Here is a 23,148-nt window from a genome sequence, read left to right as displayed (position 1 = left end):
ATTATTTTTTTAAAATCAGTTCTAGTCTCCTTCCACTTCTAAGTTCAATTCTCCTTGTTATATGTAGAGTCATTGTTTTAGTCAATGCTGTTTTATAGGCTTCAGTTATATACTTGAAGTTTTCTTTATTATCTGTAAATAATACTACATCACCTGCATATTTCGGATGATGTAAATTTTGTTCGTTCGCATTTAATCTCATGTTTGAGATTAAATGCGAACGAATGAGAAGGTTAAATAAATATGATGAAGGTACACATCCCTGCATGACACCACTACTCCAAACTTTATTGCTACCATATATTTTTATAATACTGGAGGAGTAGTGAGTTCTTTTTCCTATTTTTTTTAAACTTTTAGACATGAGAAGAAGCTACTAGAGAAGTATCGAGTCAAATCATTGCTTACTTACTTAATATTTTTGTTTATGCGCTTTTGCATGAACATACCTTTATTATATAGTAAGACTATTTTTCCTTTGAGCGATATTTTCATTCTTAAAATTATTGTTACCAATGCACCGAATATTGCAATTCACGCAATTATTTTTCACAAACACTCATAACCACTTGTAACTTAGCACAACTAAATGGCTCCAATGCATTATATTTGTGTTGCGTTTTGTTTAGTTGACTGGCTTATAACCTTCTGTCGTTAACATAGAGCTCATATACCTTCCTTTCTTGAGCTTCTTGGAAATTAACCTCCATCTATTTTTCCAAGCAGCTACTGAGAAAGTGGCAACAACTTACCTTGTACTGGTAGAGGCAAAGCCATTAAAGAAGTATCAGAACACTAACAGGCTTACGCATACAGGAAAAGGGCTTTTACCACGATGGCTAATGGAGGACTTAAGGCGAACTCCCAAGGGCAGCGCTGCGATAGATTAACGCCCGTGGATCTACATAACTTTAGAAGCAGGCGATGGAATGAAATCCTGGCCGACAGAGAAAATAAATTAAAGTTTTCATCAAGGGAAAAATAAGAAGGAAAGGAACACGAGGCGTGATAAAAGAGGTCGAAATACGACAACAAGATACTGTAGTTTTCCAGCTAAATTTAGGTTATGTTGTAGCTTATAGAAAAGATTAACCATTATGAGAATGGTGAGAGCCATCAGAGGGGGGAACAGGAATCAATGTTCTGGGATTTCTGATAGAAATTATGAAATTCTGATAGACTGAAGAATGTAGAGTGAAGTTGCGAGCTCTGAATAATTCGTATTTAACTAAATATTCGAATGCCAAATTGAAAAAGAAATACTGTAAAAAAATATATAAATATATTTTGGTGTTCTGGAAAAAATCGAAGCAACTAGCCTGTGACTCATTCTATGTGTGTGTGTGTGTGTGTGTGCGTGGTTCACATAGTAGAATAGGCCAAAAGTTCCTATACAACTGAGACATTTTATTCGCATAGGATACCAGAAAAACATTTGTATTATTATTTTATATTACGACAACGTATTATACCTGTGTGACCCCTCTCTCAGCAGCAGATGTAATTGATGCTTCCGTATTATCAAAGTACTCTTTCATGATCCTCCCCCCTACTACAACTACTAGGAATTATCACGTGCCGAGATTTGGACTTCTTAGTTACGATTCTCGACCAATCCATCTCAAGGAAAAATGCTTCGATAGTATGTCAGGTACCATGAACAAGTGCATGCAGTGAACAACTTTGTCTTCCGATTCAACATTGTTGCTTTTATTGGTGGCTACTTCTGAATCTAGTCGATATAGTTCCAAAGACTTCACCAAAAAGACAAATGTCATTCATGGACCTATGCGAGTTTCAGTTTATTCCTTCAACTATGAATTCATTTATATCAGCCTTCACAAAATCATTTAGATAAAAAATTAAACGGTTAACATAAGCACTTAGTTGCTTCTTGCATTGTATGTTACTGAGTACAGGAATTTGTGGTTGATAGATACTTAAGACCAAAGCTTAATACTCTATTAGAATTTGTATGCAATCGAGCTTTCATTGTCAAATTCCTGTTATTACAGAGCAAATGTTTAATAGATTTTCTTTCTCGATTGAGTTGGATAATTTTAATTGATATAATTGCCGAGTGGTTAGCATATCCGGGTTCGAATCCCGCCGTGGGCATGGATGTTTGTGATTGTCTGTGAGAGCACTAGTGGTGGTAGTCGGCGGTAGATGCCGTTGGTGTTAGATGATGAAGGTTGGTGGAGTATTGAGACGTAGAGTTGATGCCCTCCCTCGATGAGTTTTTGGACTCCCTGGAGGTGTGATATAATAATAATGTAAACAGTTACACAACATGTCCTAAATTGTATCTTTTTATTTTGACAAATGGGCATTTTATTTTCATAGTAAACAGTTAAGTATTTTAATTAAAATAACTTAAGAAAATTCTGCAGAATATCGAATTGGTGTGATTATTTTTATTGTTGCTTTTATTTTTTAATTTGTATTTAGTTTTCTGAAATAAATTCTCGTTTGGTTTAAAATGTTTTTACCTTATTTTACTTCGCGTTTTAGGTGTAACTTCATGATTTCTCTTTCAAATAGCTAAGCTGTTTGTATTTCCAATTCAAGACTGCATTTCGTATCTCCTTTCGAATAGAAATATTTTCAGTGTGGAAACTCAATTTCCATTCTAAGGGTTCTCGATTGCCCCCTTCCTTCCCACCCTCCGGTTAAACTTGATTGCTTTTATTTCCCTAAAGCTCTTCCGTCGGCAATGGTGTCACTTACATTCCAACGTCAACATTTGCTTGTATTCTGAGCCGCAGTTTTCATCTCATCGAATGTGTGTTTGCTGTCATCGCTGTCCTATACATTTGCTTCTAAAGATGCTTCTAAGCCCGTGTGATTTTTGTCATGTTGTCCATTTTGAGAACATGCTGGTCCATTTTATCTTCTTCACCGCATTACCGAGTTCGATGGCTTTACTGAATCTGTACTTTGCATATTCTAAAAGGTTATTCAGTAGCGAGACTTCAACGGATAAACCAGGTCGATGCACCTATCGGAATGAATGGAATTCCCCCCCCCTTTCGGCAATGCTGGTGACAACCCATCTTTACCCAGAAATGTGCAGTAATGGTTTGCCCGTGTTTGTTGATGGATAGGTGGGAGGGGGAAGAGACAAAATTGTGTTTTCTGCAGCTATTCGAGTAAGAAAGTTTTTAGTTTGCTTGTTTGTTTACATTCTTTGTATTAAATACAAACGATCTTAGCCAGTGAAAAGAAAAATTGAACTGGTAAACCAATGAATTGTGGACTAAATGGAGCAGGTAATTAAATGAAAATTTGGGAAAATTTCTGACATAGAATTATAAAATAATCCCATTATATCCATATAATCTTAAAAACTGTATGAATAGAGAGAATAACAAAGTTGTTTGTTTATTAGGCGAAAATTCTCTCTAATTGCTAATTTTTCAAATAAAAGGATTGCTCTTTTTTATTTCAAACTTTTCTTGGTCTACATTTCAAGTTACTGAAATATTATATTAGGAAATAAAATGTCCCGTCAACGAAAACTTAATAATGGTCTTCCACTTGCCTGCTACCATTTCACGCAAGTTCTGTTATGCTGATGACACTGTAATTGCCACTCGACACAAAAACATGAGTCAGGCTGAAGACGTACTTACAAAAGACCTGAAAACAATAGGTGAATATTACAAAAAATGGAGGCTCCAGCTCAATCCAGACAAAACAGAAGTATCAAGCTTTCACCTTAATAATCACATGGCAGATGTCACTTTACATATCTTCTTTGAAGGATGTTTACTACGACACAATAAGTTTCCAAAGTACTTGAGCGTGACCCTGGACCGCAGGGTCACGCTCAAGTTAGGTGTTGCTCTCTTACAAGCAACATCTAACAAACGTTTCTGCTAAGTTAAGAACCCTTAACAACATAATACAAAAACTAATAGGCACGACATGGGAAGCAACAGTTGATAATCTGCGGATTACAACTAATATTCTCTGTTGCCGAATATTGCTCACCAGTGTGGCTACATAGCACACATGTTAAACTTGTTGATAGCCAACTAAATAATACAATGAGACTGATTTCTGGCACAATTAAATCAATGCCCACACACTGGCTTTCAGGTTTTAGCAACATTGTTCCACCGAATCTGCGCAGGACTAAGGCTCTCTTACAGGAGTATAAGAAAATCTTGGAGAACACTGCCCTACCAATACATTTAGATCTCCCAGACTTAAGTGCTACGACGATTGAGATCAAGACATCCACCACTACAATTAGCCCAACTACTACTACAATCTAACTTTGACCTGAAGAAAAAGTGGCAAACAGTGGATGAGCCAGACAGATGACCTCACAAAATTTTCTCTCAAAGAATTACAAGAAAGTTTTGATGCTTGCTCACACCTCCCACGAAAATCCTGGACTCAGCTTAATAGAATACGAACTTGTCATGGTGTATGTGCGGACATGCTTTTTAATGGGGTAAACGACCATTCCCGCATTGTGATTGTGGAGCTCAAAGACAAACTGTGGACCATATTGTGACTCAGTGTTATCTCAGAGCATAGTCAGGAGACAAATTGGATATTTTAAGTGCTACACCCGAAGCTATGAACTACCTGACCAATATGATTGTAACCATTTAATTTTATTGGTTTTTAAAATGACTTTTGACTTTTCATTTTATATGTTTTTAAAGTGACAGTGTATTGTACTGCATGTTTTATTATTCATGCCATACGAATAAATAAATATATAAATACTGAAATATTAAAACCAAGATTTAAAATTGGACAGGTTTGAAATCACATGAACGTAGCCTCTATTTTAGCATCTCCATAACAGTCAGATTGGAAACTCGCTTATGCTACCTTTTGGTTGAAAAGACCGAGGTTCAAAAAATACCCAGATGAAGAGCATTTCTTCAAAATAAAATGGTTGTTTCAACCGAAGATAACTTAACTGATCGCTTGCAGAAGTGAAAGCATTTTTTCTTCCAGGAATTTCCGATATTTCATCCTACATAAACATATGAACATGTAATGAGCATGCTACTGTGGCCTTAATGCAAGTAATTTAGATCTATATTAGGGAAATTCCTAGGTGAGATATGAATTAAGGGCTAGAATATCCTGAAATTAAATTTGATCTAGGATGAGAAGAAAAAACTGAAGCCCTGCATTAGGGACTGTATAATAGGAACGTGGGATAGGAAGGTGAAAACAGATGTAACTGATACCATTCTTTCTACCTAGCATTAAAAAAAAATGAAATAATAAAATAAAGGTTTTCTTAAAGTACTGATCAAAATAAGGAATAAATACACAGCCTTTTGATTTAATTTAAAATTTTTAAATAAAAGATAATTTTAAAGTTCTGATGCATCAATTTATTTTTAATTCCCCTCATATACTTTTTTATTGCAGTACCACACGCGGAAGGTTGTAAACATATAGTTCGTTAGTACTATGGCATTCAAAGTGTCAAGATTAATTATCTGGTGACCATGTTCTCACAAAATATTTTAGGTGCGTGTTAAGGTTTCGAAATTTTGTATAATTTGAAGATAAAAAACTAATACGAGAACTTTTGAAATAATTGAGAAAATCCGAAGAGTTAAATTTAAAATGGAATCGGGAATATTTATTGATGAACTGGGGATTATTTTGACTTTAAATAAAGTATAGTCGTAGCCATTTTATACAGTTTCAATTATTTTGATTTGTTACTCTACCCAGCAATCAATGGACACAAACATAGAAAAATAGCAATATAAATTTTATCATAAGTATGCGAATTATTTAAAAAAGGTGCGAAAAAAAGCTCACTTCCAATGTATAATGCATACGTCTTGGCTGTTTAATCTGCTTTATTTAGAAACGTGCTAGAATATATCTACCGGCTAAATCTATTACTGAAAATCCTCAAAAATTACTTCGTTAATCTTTTTACATTGTTGAACAGCTGGCTTTATTCATGTTTTTAAGAGCAACTGAAGGACAGTCAACTGAAGAACATATTGAAGGTTAACTTCGCATTATTGGTAATTATCTTTTCCATTAAAGCAAGACATTCGCGTGTTTTATCTTTATTTATTTTTAAGGTTCCTGACATTGTTAAGAAATTATTTTTTCTCTTCATAGATCCGTCTATCTCAGATCATATAAGAGTACCACTTTTATGCTGCATGAATTTTGGTGAAATTTGGTAATTCGGGATCTTCACTAAAATCATAGCCATTATTAGTTTATATAGGACATGCGTTATAATTTAACTATTTAAATTATTCGGTATGGTATGCAGCTGAAAGAGAATTATGTTTATAATGAGGAACACTTTGCTTTTTTCATTATTAAAATACATTTTAATACCAAGAAATTTTAATGCTCTTATTTCATACTAAGTTCGAGAAAAGTCAGAAGCAGCATTATACTTGGACACGAAACTTACTTCTATTTCTTTCATGAGTTTCGTATTATTTCTTACTTGTTGCTGGCTTCTTTGGCCGAGCAGACAGCTTTTTCAACTGACAGCCCTCTGGTTTGAAAACCACTCGAAAGTTTTGAATCCATTTCGTATAGGTAGATGATGAGGATCACCTGCCGGTGTGCGATCACCACCTGATTATTGGGGATCTTAAGTGATTTGAAATATTAACCTGTTTGATTTGTAAAATAGAATTTTTGGGCTAATTAGCAATTAGTCGATCCATTGCAGTATCACGAAGTTGGTTTTAAACCTGATTTAAAAATAAAAAAATACCTTGTTAAATACTTTATTAGCAGAGAGACAATAGTTGAATAAAATGCAATTGTAACACTTCACTTAATCCGACTGCTACTGTAATTAAGGAAATGATGCGCTGTATGAAGTATTATTAAGTTTTGATTATTATTATTTTAGTTTAATTTAGACTAAGACGAAGCAAAAGGCTATGAGCCAATGCATTGCATCCTTAACTGCATACGTTCTGACATATTTGTCGATTTTATGAGATGAAAAAAAAAAGAGTAATAAGGTAATTTTGATTCTATTTAACTACTCAGTTAATGAAGTAAGAACACAACAAAAGTTAAACACATTCTTTTGAGAAACTCATGCACGTATTTATTCCCTTATTATAGTGCAATTTCCAATTATTAGCATCTCCTCTATAACACGACTCTCCCCCTATAACGCAGGCATCTACTTCTCTGTTAATGAAAAGAACTGATTGCCTAGAGCATGCAAAACATCCTGTTCCTAATCGGGTTCCTTGAAATAATTACGCCAATGAAGAATACTTAAAGATTTTTTCCCCTCTTTTCATTTCGATTAGAACACTTATGTTAACTTTGTAATATATGCATGGATTTTTATATTGTTTTTTAACCTTCTATTAATCTTTCAAGAGACGTAATGGCGACATCTGCCAGTTAAGAATGATTTGCTGCAAAATTTTCCCACTTACGTCAGTTTAACTGCGACGCTCTTGTCAGTGTTGTTAAAGAACTGATCGATTTACGTAAGAGCTTTTTTTTTTTTTTTTTTTAAACCTCAAAAGCGTTGTTGGCGAGCGAGAATAGAGAGAGAGAGAGAGAGAGAGTTCAAAGTGTTCGAAACATTTTACATGGTGTAATTGGTTTGTCCTTTGGGAACGAGTTTAATGACAGCAAAAACAGGAAAAAAAAAAGTTTAATAATAATAAGAAAAAAAAACAATATAAAAGTACGTTCACAAAAACAAAAATTAATGAAGGCAGGGTTATTTCACAAGGCCAAGTTTAAAATTAGCCGAAAATGTACGACAGTTAATGATCAATAAAAGAATACACAATTATAAATATATATGTCTGAAGATATAAATGTGATGAAAATCTCTCGTATTGGAAAAAGGGCCATGGTGATAAATTTTATAGCATTTTTTAATGGACTGTGACTTGATTAGTATAAGATAGTGATTGCCTAGTTTGCTAGGTTCAGTGTGAATAAAGCCATTATGCATATTGGGTATAACGTCATGAGTTAATGGAGTTCTTGACTTACAGTTTGCATTAGGAAGAGGATGTTCGCACACTTTTTATACTCGGGAGACAGTGTTAAATATCATTATTCATTCACACTACCACTGAACCTGAAGTGCCTCAAGGAATCCAATAAAGTTTTTCAAGATGTGTTATTCTATCTTAGAAGTAAGCAAAATCACCACGGTCACTCCATTGTTTCAATAGCCATTTAACAGAACTCTCACAACACTTAAATAGAACGTAGATTTTGGATTGTACGCTATCATCAACCCTCTACCTTACTACCTCTTTTGAATCTCATAAAGGATCTTATATTTCTCACACTACGATAGAATCGGTTTTGTTGATTCAGACAATCAAGGTTGAGTTGCACGATGCGTTAGCGTATAGGATTATTCAGGATACGAATATTGCCATTTGGTCAGAAGTTACTATTTCTTAGCCGGGGAAGGCCAGTGCAGGCTATCATAATTACCCGAAGTGGTCAAGGGCTGGTTTGCTTGTTTTTGAGGGAATGATAAACGCGAGTTTCTGAGAAACCCTCCATTATGAGACTCCCTAATTCACCTTTAGTTGAAAAGACCTAATAAGGGTTCCTCGTGTCATAGACGGGAATCGAACCAGGGTCTTTCCGACTAAAGGACTTCGTCTACACTGAATGTGGTACGGAAGTTCCCTGTATGGTGTTTGCATTGAAGCATAATGTAGATTGAAAGGTCCCAAACTGTTCAGCTATCTTTTAAGAATATTGGAAAACTATTAAATTTTTTCTTAATTAACGAGAATAAAGGAAATTACATTATCCTATCCAATTACGAGAATCAAAGAAGCTGCCACTATATCCGACTTGCATAATATAGTTTGAAGACTACTGAAACGAGATTCTTGATGCTTAAAAACAGATTATCAGAAAATGACCTAATTCTAGCACTGATATAAGTGAATTAGGTCATCAGAATGACCTCATTTACGTATATCAGTGCTATGGATGAGCAAAATGGCTTCGTTAGAAACATTAGGGCAGACTGTTGTGTTGTCTTCAGTTAGAGAAACAATCAGAGAAAAAATAATTTCAAGATAGCAAGTAACTTTTTCGGCTGTCTGTGTAGTTCTTTGGAAACGGGGATAGCGCTAAGCCACTCGAAAAGAGACTCTTGTAAGTGCCAATGTAGTTGCGGCTAGTAGAACTGTTTCCAGGCCTTCCTTCAAGCGATTCCCTTGAAGTTAGTCGATCTTTGGCTCAACAAGTAGTTTTCCCGGAAACTAAGGTTCTTAAATTCTAAGTTTAAAAAAAATCAATCATAGAACTCACACTATTACAAGTGGTGGAGTTTATGGCCACGATATGGAAACAGTTGTCTACCATACTCTCTCCCGAAAATCTTTACCTTTTAATGGTTTTTTGAGTCATAATTTTTTAAAAAAATATTTATTATTCCAGCATAAAGATGAACAACATCGTAATATGTGATAAACAATTTAATAAGTTATTAAATTCAATCCAATCAGTTGATTTCATAAATATACGCGCGTATGCGCGGTGTGGATGGAAATTTAAATAGTCAAGGGTCATTTTGTTGTTCATAGTATAGTAGTAGATGTCATCAACGTACATTATAACATCTGAATACCGAGAGACAAATTGAATGATTTGTTCGTTCATACGAAAAAACAAGTTTCGTGTAACTTCACCATAACCGTAGTGGATTAAACAGATTTCATATTGATCGGTCAAATTCAAGAACTGATGATTTTTGAAATAATATCGACCTGGTTTGGCCCAAGTGGTTAATATACCCAGTCTCCAGTTAATAGCCAGTACGTTCGAATCCCATAGTCCAGGATGTTTGTGGCTATCTTTAGGTGATAGACGATTTTAGTCTGATATTCAACTACCACCCTGTTTACTGAAGTGACCAAACATGGCTTGAAAGAATGCCATGGTTGGTCTCTCGAACAGGATTTGCGAATTTATCTTCTTTTTGTGTGTCTGTAAATTCCATCTTTCGTGATTTGGGATTCACACATAAGAAAATAGGTGAAAAATTCACATCGATGGTGTGAAATGCCTTTGACAGATTAAGGCAGATATTATTTATTCTCATGAAGACTTTTCAAGGTGACGTAAGTACATTATAGTCTTTAGTACGACACTAGTTATGGATCTGTTATTTATGAAGGAGAGCTGATTCTTATTCAGACGTTTACCATCTGGGCAAAGTCAGTGACAGAGATTGATTTTGAGATGAGTTATCCACTCAAGTTTCTTTTTTTATAGAGAGTAGCAGATTTCTTTCTTGAGTATGTCTGGATATCGATAACTTGTTTGTTAATAGATCAGTAGTAATAGGGTGGCCCACTCTGAACAAGATCAAGATCAAAATAAGATAAGGAATCGTGACGTCATTGGTTGATAAGAAGATGACGTCTTCTTATCAACCAGTCAACAATCTTATCAACAGTGAGTAACAAAAATTTTATTCATTGAACTCTTTGGAAAATGTTAAGAGTCTAAACTAAATATTGTGAAATATTTTTAGGTAATTACATCTTTCGAATTTTTCTCAGTGAATATACTTGTAAATAGTATTTCAGCAAAATAAAATATGCATTTGTAAACTTAAATGAACAAAGATATGTACTTTTGTTGTTGTGTTTTTCCAGAGTGAATTTTTACTCAGTTATTCTGATTAGAACTTGCTATTTAAATCCACAACTTTATATCTTAATGCAATTCTGTTTAATTATTTTTAAAAAAATTACAACTGTGAAATTAATGCCAGGAACGGGGGGAAAAAAAAGAGTTAAAAAACAGAATTCTTGTTTAATAAAATATAACCATCAGCTGAAGTGGGAAATTAGTTCACTATCTCTGGACAAACTAAGAAATTGGATAATAGAATCAACATGCAAATATCAAATATTACTCGCCAAAGGAAGAGAAAAATCAAAAACATTAACGAGATTAATAGGGAGGCCTGTTCTTGATTTAAATGAAATTGGATGCCCAAAATGTGAAAAACATAACGTGTACTTTTAAATGCTTTTGGAAACATAACGAAATATTCTGTGCTTTTAATAATTCTCAGAAGTATATGTATTGGTTTCAAAAAAATAAATATGCAACCCTTAATTTTACTACAGTAATAAATTGCCAACGATCACCAAATGAAAAATTAACTTTCAGATGAGAGTCACATTGTCAAAAACCACATGATGGCAATTCCACAAGCATGGGAAAGAACCTTTGATGTATTTTTCAATTTATTTATTTTCTGTATGTTAGATTCAGTAAATACAATTTGTAAATAATATTTCATTCAAATAAAATGTGTAAATTTAAATGAACAAATTGGGTGTCGTTGATGTGTTATACAAATTTAAGTAAGACCATAACATTTTTTTTTCCTTGTGAAATTTCATGCCACAAAGTAACCAGAGACTTTTTTTTTGACTCAGTGAATTAAAAGTCTTATTTGTTTATGCAAGCACTCAAACATTTCATGAAACTGTCAACTCTTGGAACCAAAAGGAATAATCGGGTATTAAATTAATAGCCAGAATTTTAGTGGAGAAGATTTCACCTGAAAAGTTACAATACTGTAAGAATTTGGCTATTTTATAGAGCCATTTATAATAATATTACAATTAAATAAAAGGTAACATAGAAATTAACAAAGTATATATTACAGAGCTAATATTCATTTGAAATAATAAGAAATAACTATTTATTTGTTGTGCTGGCAAAAGAAATTTCTAAAAGAAAATGCAACGGCGAGTTCAAAACCTTGTTTTTTTTCCGCATATCTGTTACTTAAAATTACTAATGCTAAAGAAAAAATAAATAAAATAAATAAATTTCAGTTACAGAAATAGGTTAAGAGCACAAGGAATCGCAGGTAAATTAATAGTCAATATTGGTTTTAAAAAATAAATGTAAGCATTAATTTACTACAGCAATAATTTCCCATGGGAACGAAGAATGAATAATTTTAAGATATGCGTCATCACAATATGTGAATGCTAATCACTTAGTCGTGTAAGTATTTGAGAAACATCCAAACTTGGGAAAATGATACCTTTTGAACAATACCGCAATTTAGGGATGTGACTCATGTCATCTTCATGAAAGACCCCTTTGAAGAAAACCGCGATTTGTAGTAACCGCTCGCTGGGGGTTATTGCTCATGATGATAACATAGCATCTATGGGCTGAAATCTGAAGGAAGATGTGCTCAACTATTTCAGGTTATGGTATTTACATAAATTTCGTTCTTTGTGGTTTCTGTGTTTGTGTTGTGGTGTGGATATAAAATTCGACTATTTTGGAATATTTTTTTTGGAATATTCGTATTTAAAACAGAAATTCTGGAAAGCTGTAAGTAATTTTAAATTATTATTAGAATTTCTAGAATACATACAAAAGGTTTTGTAATTCATTTAACTGTCCGTTTATTTTAATTTATTTATTTTCAAATGCCATAGAGACACCAGCATATAATTAAATTATTCAGAAAAGCTCGAAATACTGTCGCCATGTAAACTTAAAAGAACAAACAGTGTCGTTTATGTGTTATGTATGTTTAAGTAAGATCACTTTTGAAATCGCCGTGAATTCACACAAGATTTGTTTATTTATTTATTTATTGAACTTTAAGATCTTAATTTAGACAAATCAAAATATTCGGATGAATTATGAATAAAATATGAACTTGAATTAGAATATGAATATAGAAGAAAATACAGATGAGCTATGGAAAAAAAAAGTGTGTGTTTAAGTGACAACAGTATATAATTAATTATTCATAATAGCTCGAAACACTGCCGCCATCACGACTTTCTCTAAGAATTCCCACCCTTTAACAGGAAAGAAATACCCGTAAATATATTGGAAAATTAGTACAGCCATCTATAGAAGAAAAAAAAGTGTACGTATGTTTAAGTAAGATCACTTTGGAAATCGCAGTGAATTCACACACGATTTGTTTATTTATTTATTTATTGAACTTTAAGATCTTAATTTTAGACAAATCAAAATATTCGGATGAATTATGAATAAAATATGAACTTGAATTAGAATATGAATATAGAAGAAAATACGGATATTTATTGAACTTTGAGATCTTAATTTAGACAAATCAAAATATTCGGATGAATTATATGAATAAAATATGAATTTGAATTAGAATATGAATATAGACGAAAATATGGATGAGGTATGGTAATTAAGGGACACCAGTATATAATTAAATTATTCAGAAAAGCTCGAAACGCTGCAGCCATCATGACTTTCTCTAAGAATTCCCACCCTTTAACAGTAAAGAAATACCCCAAAATGTATTGGAAAATTAGTACAGCCATCAATAGACAACCAAACATGACGACAATGACGGATGTGTGTCACCCTGGAAAATTCGAAGATATCTTATCTCAAAAACATCGCCTACAATTCCATAGCCAAACCAAAACACCATGTGATATCACAGAGAGACATGTTCCCCAGAAATTTCCAAACATAACGTCACGATTCTTATCTCTAAATATCACCCACAATGCATAAATGAACCAAACACACCACGTGATGTCCTGGACAGATGAGGGCCCAGCGAAATTCCAAACATTCCAAAATCTATAATAACAATCATTCACCTCACGATTCCTTATCTTATCTTGATCTTGTCAGAAGTGTCCCACCAATCACGACACGATTCCTTATCCACTAATATATCTCCCTTTTCCATTCAAAACAATAACGTCACTTATTTACAACTAACAAATGACGTCACTTATCTACATCTCATAACAACACACACCCACGTCACGATTCCTTATCTTATCTTGATCTTGTTCAGAGTGTCCCACCAATCACAACACGAATCCCTATCTCTACCATCACCTATAATTCCACAGGCGAACCAAAACACAAGATCTCACGTCACAGACACATATGCCCCCAGGAAAATTCCAATCTCATGACGCCACGCCCACAATGACGTCATCTCCTTATCCACCAATGACGCCACGATTCCTTATCTTATCTTGATCTTGTTCAGAGTGACCACCCTACTACTTAGGTTAAATAGATAATTAAGAACTAGCGTTAGAAATGTCTGCATTAGACAGTAGTTTTGAATGCAATCTCATCAAAGCCTGTGTAGAAGGTGTTATTTGGGAAGTTGAATAATATGTAGCTAATACTTTGGTCAAAGTATTAGCTACACATTTTATTAACAAGAGCACAACAACCAAATATGGTTGCTGTGCTCTTGTTAATAAAATGTGTTGATGTCTATATGTGAGGCCAGTTAGATATTGTTGATTTATTTTCTAATTTCGTAAACATGAACTTATGAGAAACTAAATAGCTGTAATTTTGTGAAACGAGAAAAACTGTGAAGTTCCTTCTCCCATAATGAGAGAATAGCATTGATATATAGATTGCAGGAGGTGCCACATTAACAAATGTTAACTCTAGCGATTAACATCTATTAAACGTGAAGGTTAACATCTGCTTAATTTTGATAATTTTGTTAAAACAAAATTTAAAAATTAACATCTGCTAATTTTGTATCAACCTAAAATAACTTTAGCGATGTAAGAAACAAATTGTAGTTGGAATCTGCAGTTGCAGTTAACAGTAATAAACTTTCGACTCAAAGGCATGGACCAGCACACTCTCTTACAGTCTTATGGGGTGACGCCTCTTCCACTCCGATTAGTGCATTTAAGTATGGAGAAGGATTCCTAGAGAATGTTATTTTTACATCAGGGTTATCCCAATAACGAAGGTTGAAACTGGTCGTAAAATGATCTGACACATGGTCATTGAATTGCATCTATTGTTTACAGTTGATGGAATCATTGCTAGGTCCTATATTAATGTTCTCGACAGTCGGGCATTTCCTGTATTTTTATGATAATTTTGTTTCCTAATATCTTTACATCTTCCAACATTATAATGACTTATGTCACAAAGAAATAATGATTGGAGGCATGTGGTTTTAAGAGAACGATATCAGAACATAACAACGTCCATCACTGAGACCTGACCTGAGTCAAATAAATATTTCAGGGTACAAAGTGGTAATTCCTATAAATAAATATGTTTTGTTTATATTTGCAAGTGCATCATCACTTTTGAGTACAGTGTAAATCGCGGTTTAATAATGTTATCAATGAGCTTCGTTGGTTTTGCTTGGAAGCTATAAGCATAAAGTATTCGCAAAATATTGTGGATAAAAAAATTCAAAATGAATTGATATGTTATTCATTCAAGAGATTCTCTTTAAAACAACGGCAATGATAAAAAAAAATATTTTGCTAGCTTAATTATTCTCTGTATTTTTTTATATTAAGTTTTTTGTTTGGAAACAGATCTCTTGGTTTGTTCGCCTCCCATAAATATTAATGTAGTTCAACTATGCGCTGAGCTTTCTGAATATTTCTGTTTCATCTTAGTAGTTTAGGTTCGAGATTATTTGTGCATGTCTGTAGTTGCAGGTTTCAGGGAAATTGTGCTTCTTGAGTTACTGATTTTGTATTACATGCTGTGATGTTATACGAAGTATTTTGTTCACGAAATAAATTGATTCTTAACAGTAAGTGATCTTTTAATTACAATATACTTTTCTATGTTCTTTATATTATTTGTAATGCTGAGTTCTATAGCTCAGGCTTGACGAAATATTGTAATTGTGTCCTGAGTGTATCATGGTGAAAATATCACCAGTTTATAGGGTTTTAGTAATGAACTAATGTGAGAGAGCACAACGCGTAGAAGTACATTCCTTCGTTGCATTTATTACTGTTCTAGAAACTATAATTATTTCATAATCATGCTCTACAATTACTTTCAATTAATGTACTATTTATGAATGGTTAAAATCAACATATTCATAAAAGGATGCTTCAGACTCTCCATTTAAATACTTAAAAGGCGACAATTAGTATAATATTTTCATTTCTCTTCTCCGTCTAGAAAAATTGCAAAATGCACTGCTTTATCTCTTCACTTTCGTCCCTCCGATTTAGAGAAGATAAATTAAAAATAGATAACTCAGTTGCTATTGCAGATAAAGTGGTGACTGATTCCCTAATTTCCATCCCTTGCATTTCCCTTCATCCGTTCCTTTAATAATAACTGAGGATCAGATCTCTCAATTCGGTTAATTTAATTAGTAAGTAGAAATGCTAACCCCCTATTAAATGAATAATAAGTGACAACATACGAGGATATATTAAGGTAATTTTGGATTTAAACTACTTTTGAATCTGTAATAAATAGATTCTTTATAACTTCGACTCTCTCCGAAAATTCGTTCAAAGATGCATCGAACTTAGGAGATACTTTGGCAGATCATTTGCAATTTGGTAACTTAAATATTTATTTCGAATGTGTTTGAAAATTCCGTTAATATTACAACAAGAGAGTTCATTGGTCAGTTTATAACGAAGTTTCGTTGTAGAAAATACTGATAATATAGAGTTTTATTTCTCTAAAATAAAAAACGTGTTCCCATTAAGATTTTAATCTCTAGTTTGCAAAATTATCTTTAATATATCTCGCCCCCCCCCTTTAAAGAATATTTTTCTAATTTGAAATACAGTATTTCATTAGATTGGTAGCTACATTGGAAGGTTTTGCAGTTTCTTGGTTTATCGCAGTAAACGCAGCTATGCGCTTGAAGAAAGAAATGTAATTCCCTCCCCCCGCGCTGAATAATTCGACGGTTTACGTATGACTAGCGCATACCCATGTTACATAAATTAAGGGGGAAGAAACGTTTTGGAAACCAAGTAACGATTTATGTATTTTATTATTAGGTTTCATCGTGCTTTGTATCTCGAGTGCATTGGAATGTTCAACATTGCCTATAGCAGTGGCTTAAAGTTTTTTTGACTTATATATCATCCCCTCCCATCTCCATAGTCCTACTCCGACTTAATAGATATTGCTTTTTATTACTTTTACGTGTGGTGTGTTGTGATCAGATTCAAGAGGTCAGTGTTCGCTGACCCATTAAGTATTCCCACCCACTCTGACCTATCAGAAGATCTCGTAAATGGAAATCATTGTACAACTGTGTGCCAATGGAAGCAGTTGGTTTGCTCTATTGGGGTGTGAGACTTAGAGGAAGGTTTTTTTATATTTATCTACTACATTCGGCATATTTTAAATGCTAGAAAATCGCCACAAAAAGTCTAAAGTTTTTTTTACGTCATTTTTACCAGATAGTAATTTGCATTAATCTAATAGTAATTACATCCTTAATATTCTATTAATTGATAGTCAGTACGGATTCTGCCTGTATTCGGTCACTAAGGGATCTATGCTCAGAAATTCATGACGTATTCTTTTTCGAGACACAACTGCTAATTCAGATTCTGCTTTTTTTAAGGTCTTATTACCGAATTCTCTGTTCATTTAATTAGTAAATTATTTAATATTTTGTGCAATAAGTTCTGATATTTAACTGTCATTTTGATACATTCAGTGAATAATAATTTTTAAAGGTATTTCTAAACAGTAAAATTGTACTTAGATGTTTTATTTTGCAAAAGGCCTCGAAAAATAACCACAATTGAATCTACTGTTCCGCTCATCACTAAGGATCGACATCTCGACTCCAAACTTTTGACACAAACAGGAAGTAGATTCAAGGTCGCCACTGTCCAACTTCGTCAGTACTATTATGACAAGAGTTTTAATGAATTATTTTATTTTTAACTAAATAATTAGTATGAGAAGTATTTGAGATTTTATAAAGTATGTCCAATGTGTTTGATTTCCTACGAGTATGGATTTTTTTTTTTTTCGGCAAGTGACAGCGATATCTCATAAGATGCAAACTATCTTCCTTTCAGTTGTATTTAAAAGTTTGTGTACAAAAAATACAAATGACGTCTGAATTTTAATTTCTTTTTAAAGGAGCTATATTTCAAATAATAAATGAAAGAAAAATTAATATAAACTGGAGAATATATCCTTCATAAATTTGTTAATAGATAGCTTCTTTCTCATTGCGTCATACATGATCTAGATGCGCAATCTATTTAGGCTAGAACAATTATTTGCTCGTTGAGTCTAATGAAATTTGAATTTATGTCGCAATGCTATATTTGTGATGTGTCGTGACAAAACTGACGGAACTTACCGCATCAAATGAAAAATATCAACTGGAGAATATTCCTCAGCTTACAGTAGAGAAAACAGTAACTAAGAACTATGTGTAATCTCAGAATAAGATGTTCTTTTCTTTAAGATAAAAAAATGCAAAGATCGCGAGGCTAGAAGGATTGCAATAGTCAAAAAATAATTACTTTAAGAGGTTCAACTTTCAGAACTTCCTCATTATACATCGTAAGCTAGACCTTGGTCTTGCTGCTTGCAAGATCAACTTTAAAAGCAACAAAATTGCATTTATGACAAAAGATTAAGCGCGGTAACTAAAAAAAATAATACAAATAAAGAAAAGTTAAAATATGAGAGTAAGTATGCGAAAACCAACCTATACGTTGTCGGTGGAGAATCTTGTAATCGGCTTATCGATTTGAGTTCAGTAGTGATCTCAGTTTTTTAAGCATTTCATGCTATCATCATCCTAAACGAAATTAGTGTTCCAGTAGAATGCCAATAGTAGTAATCATAAAGTAAATAAAAGCCAATCAGTACCGTGTGCAGATTTAGGATTACATAATCGGAGGATCCTATGATAAAGAGATCAGACAGTGAACTTTTCGAAGCCACTAATGTCATCATTGTGTGAGACGGCAGTCTCACACGAGGCGATGAAATTCACATCCTACCTAAGTACATTTTACAAATCATACCACAGTGGAATTTGAATCCCCAGGTAAGTTAATTTACTGGGAGTAATGTCATAACTATTACAGTTATTGTGATGATTTGAATAAAAAAGAAGACATTTTTATTTGGATATCTGCCGTTGTGAAGATTTATTATTCATTCTCCTTGCTTTGCTGTCAAATTTGTTCATGGTAATAAAATGTGCAAAAGAAACTTCCTTCTAACTGAATTTCTTCATTGTATGAATGAAGGACGTAAAGAATGGAAGTTAATTAATTCTATAATCAGAGATAAAAGCCTACTTGTGCATTCCCCAATAGTAATGACGTCAAAAAAAGTACTGAATGGAATGAATTATTAATTTACTAATTACGGTAATTGAGACTTCGATCTGTCTTGGGTTAAAAAAAAAATCCATATAGCTGAGAAAAGTCGACGAAAAAGAAGAGTGTGTATTAAACTGTTTACAAATGAGAACGTCGTAAACTACAAATCGTAACTAAATACAATTTAAAATTCTTAACAAACACGGAGAATGGGAACTTTCTCGAATACTTAAAATGATACAGCAATGAAAGAGAAAAAGCACATGGACTTATCTATACTGTCGATAAGGCCTTTGGGATTTTAATTAAAAATATTTAAGCAACTATATATTTCGGTTCATCCAATCAGTATGGTTTTATACCGGTCTAAAGATGAAAAAAAGCACTGCATGGATATAGTATCTGAAGTGCTGCAAATAATTGGCTTAAACCATATACAGGGTGTTCGGGAATAAATTTGACATATTTATAATTAATTATATTTTTCCGTAAGTTACATGTATTAACACACACTTCTCTTCATTTAAAAGTTTGGACCCTTCTTCATTCATATACAAGATGTCAGAAAGGATGGATAGCTGGAACCCACCTGAATCATGGAAGAGAATAACTTGTATCATGATGATTCGTGCCCGCCATCAAAATAAGGATATTACGACTGCTGCCCAATGCTCCCTGAATACAGTAAAAACAATCAGGCATGAACTAGAGACTTGCAATGGTGACTACGAGGATGTAGCAAGAAGAAAGATCCCTAGCAGACGATCTGATTGCGTTCGTACAGCAGGATTGCTCGCAAATCTGCAGGAACAGGTGTTGAAGAACCCTGGCATTGGAATTCGGGCTTTGTTCGTGGAGTTGCTAACTGTAGTCAAGCCCTGGATAACAAGGGTAGCCAATGGTAGGCCGTATGTATGGCAGCAGGATTCGGCCCCTTGCCACACCTCTGGGAAAAGTCAAAAATGGTTGTCTGAAAATTTCTACGACTTCACCAGTCCAAATGTTTGGCCTCCAAACTCCCCAGACCTTAACCCCATGGATTATTTTGTATGGGGCGCAGTTGAAAAAGACACCAATCGCACTTCCAGTAATACAAAAGCCCAGTTAATGGATAAAATTAAAACAGTTTTTGCGGCCCTTCCCAGGGAGACTGTAGCATCAGCTTGTTCGAGGTTCCGAAGCAGAATTGAAGCTGTGATCGATGCTAATGGTGGTTATTTTGAGTAAATCTTGTTGATAGTATTGTAATTAACTCTGCCTGTAATGTTTTTTTGTCAATTCATTAAATTTAATAGATACAAAGAAGATTTTCTTTTTCCTTACGAAACTGTCAAATTTATCCCGAACACCCTGTATATATATATTGGTTTAAAACCAATAATTGGTTTTAAATCGTATTTGGCTAACAGAAAATAAATCGACTTCGGCAAGTATAATAGTGAAATCATATTTGCCTAAGGCGGATTGATGCTATTGTCAATGGCGGATTAAGGATAGTTGGGGCCCCTAGGCAAATTATATTTGGGATCCCCCAAAATAATAATAAAAAGAATAAAAATAAATAAAAGTCAGGTGGCAAATAAATGAAATTTTGTATACTTTTGAATTTTTTGAACTTCTGGATTTTTCTGCCTGTTAAAGGATGATAAATAAAATAAATAAAATAAAATTTTTTATTATCATTTTTTTTTTTTTTTTTTACAATTTTACAAAGTTTTTTTTTACTCGCATTACACTCAAATAATGAAAACACGAAAAATCACACTAAAAAGTTATTTTTGAAACAAACACCTCACTCTTACACGATTCAATAACAAATGAGGTTAAGGAGAAACTTCCTATCTCGGCAATGCAATCACTTTTCGTGACTTCGAAGCTGTCAACAGCGCCGTGCGCCGACATTGGTAATGCGGTTTAATTTAAAGCGTAGATAGCGCGCGCTGTTCAAAATACGAAGCTTGTAAACTAGCGCCGACATTGGTAATGCGGTTTAATTTAAAGCGTAGATAGTGCGCGCTGTTCAAAAAACGTATTAAAACGTAATAATTGTTTTGAAAAAATTTTCGCTTCAAATAATCAAGATTTTTATGATGTTTACTGGAAACATTAATCTATTTTAAAACACTATAGGAAAATGTCTTGGCTTGGGGGCCCCCAAAGCTTGAGGCCCTAGGCACGTGCCTCATTACCTTAATGGGTAATCCGCCACTAGCTTTTGTCCATGGTAGCCTCATAGTGAATAAAATATAACGTACCGCAAGGATCAGTATTAGGATTATATCTTACTTGGCAAAATACTGCTTGGATGGTGACATCATTCTGATTTACAACGAAGTTAATATCGGCGCATTGGAAGGCCTGAAAATAAATTGGGATAATACAAAGTATATGCACTTCAAAAGCTCGATCGCCATTTATCAGTAAAATTGCACGACTTAATTGCGATGACAAGTATGTCGTTGTGGATTGATAATAAACACTCGATAAGGTACTTAGGTTTATATATCGACAGCAACTTGAAGCAAAATTCCCATTTTAAATTTTTGGCAAACAAAACAAGATAACATCAACAGAATCTGTTATGCTAAAAAACAAAATTATGAGTAAAGAATTCCTGATATTTCTATATTACTCGTGGGTAAATTCCTCATTCCAGTATGGCATCAATTGCTGGGGTGAAGATTATTACAATAGCCTTCTGCTCCTCAATAGAATCCAAAACAAAATAAGAGTAATACTCACATCCTATCCAGCGTCATATTCCACCGAAGAACTGCATACCATCTTTGATATCTTACCATTCAAGAAACTTTTCTTGTACTGCTGTATACTATATGTCAGGAACAACGTTACAATATTTCTCGTATATAATGTAGATTGTAATCTGCCCTATTGGGAGAAACTTGTTGGAAGTGTAGAAAGCCAACAGAGAAATATTCCAGAAATCTTTTCAACATAGCCAGTAGCAGCTACAATAAATTACTTGATGATATAAAGTCTGTATCATCTGATTACATACGTAAAAAAAAAATGGAAACTGTATTATAAAATTAAGTAACGTTGGAGTATATTTCAAAAATGAGCGTGTTAACCGTTGATGAAACAATTATGTATCTAAAATTATACATAATCTAATAATTACGTAGATTATTAAATATATAATTATTGGAATCTAATAATCATAGGCGAATAATATGTTACACGTGTATAGCTGTCTCCAATGTGTGCATTTTTCTAGTAACAAGGCCCTTGGTTACATATATCTTTATTCTTCTAAATTTTTGCGTTCGTTTTTAATTTGTCACCCTATTACTGTAAATTTTTTTCATGTATTTTCAATCATCCCATATTATAAATTTTGTCTTATAGTTGTCTCATCTTGCAATGGATCTGTTCCATTTGTACCATGCGTTAATGTCGATATGACGAATTTTTATTGTCTTCTATTTTACTCATCTTGTATCGTATCTATTGTATGTGCTGTGGAAACGTTAATACATTCAATTACAAAAAATAATATCAATACTTATCACGACGTGTTTACACGTCAATCAAAACATGGACGCAAATTGTCCATCGAAATTGTAATAATGTTCAGATACTATAGAAATCATATTGATGAGAAGCATGCAATGGTTAAATTGATTTCATATATACGGATGAGTGGTTAACGACATGCTGTTATTTTGTACTCTTTCAACTTTAGAGTAAATGCTTATTGGAGAACTAAAGTGACCTTCAAAATGTTCCATGCCTGGTTTCTATTTCTATAAGTGAGGGAGGGTGTCAGGATTATCTCGCCGTTTTAGGATGCATGAGGAATATCATAAAAAAAGATGTGATATCGAAACTAGAAGACAGTTAATAATTAACTTTATTTTAAAATTAAGTGAGTATTCCTTCAAATTTTATTTTATAATAATTTTTCAAAGTTTTATATTGTCGGATGATTTAAAACCTGTTCGAAATCAACTTTTTTTTTATGACGAGATATACGAGGTGTTACTTCAAAGTTTAAGACTGGCTA

General features: G+C 33.4%; 1 protein-coding gene and 1 long non-coding RNA gene across 2 annotated transcripts in view; one reads left to right on the top strand and one right to left on the bottom strand.

Annotated features, from left to right (window-relative positions):
- The window catches only part of LOC150106390 (uncharacterized), a 47,886-nt gene that overhangs the window by 12,544 nt on the left and 12,194 nt on the right, over positions 1 to 23,148 (bottom strand). The window lies entirely within an intron of this gene.
- The window catches only part of LOC150106387 (uncharacterized), a 240,657-nt gene continuing 240,371 nt past the window's right edge, over positions 22,863 to 23,148 (top strand). Inside the window, exon 1 of the mRNA XM_090393111.1 lies at positions 22,863 to 23,010. The gene's annotated coding sequence lies outside the window, so the exon portion shown is untranslated. The remainder of the gene's footprint in view (positions 23,011 to 23,148) is intronic.

The sequence above is a fragment of the Typopeltis vanoorti genome, chromosome 5 (genome assembly GCF_054136105.1).
Source record: "Typopeltis vanoorti isolate ZY-2024b chromosome 5, IOZ_Tvanoo_1.0, whole genome shotgun sequence".
NCBI lineage: Eukaryota > Metazoa > Arthropoda > Arachnida > Uropygi > Thelyphonidae > Typopeltis > Typopeltis vanoorti.
Note: the sequence above shows the minus strand (reverse complement) of the source record. Positions and strands in the feature narration are given on the sequence as shown.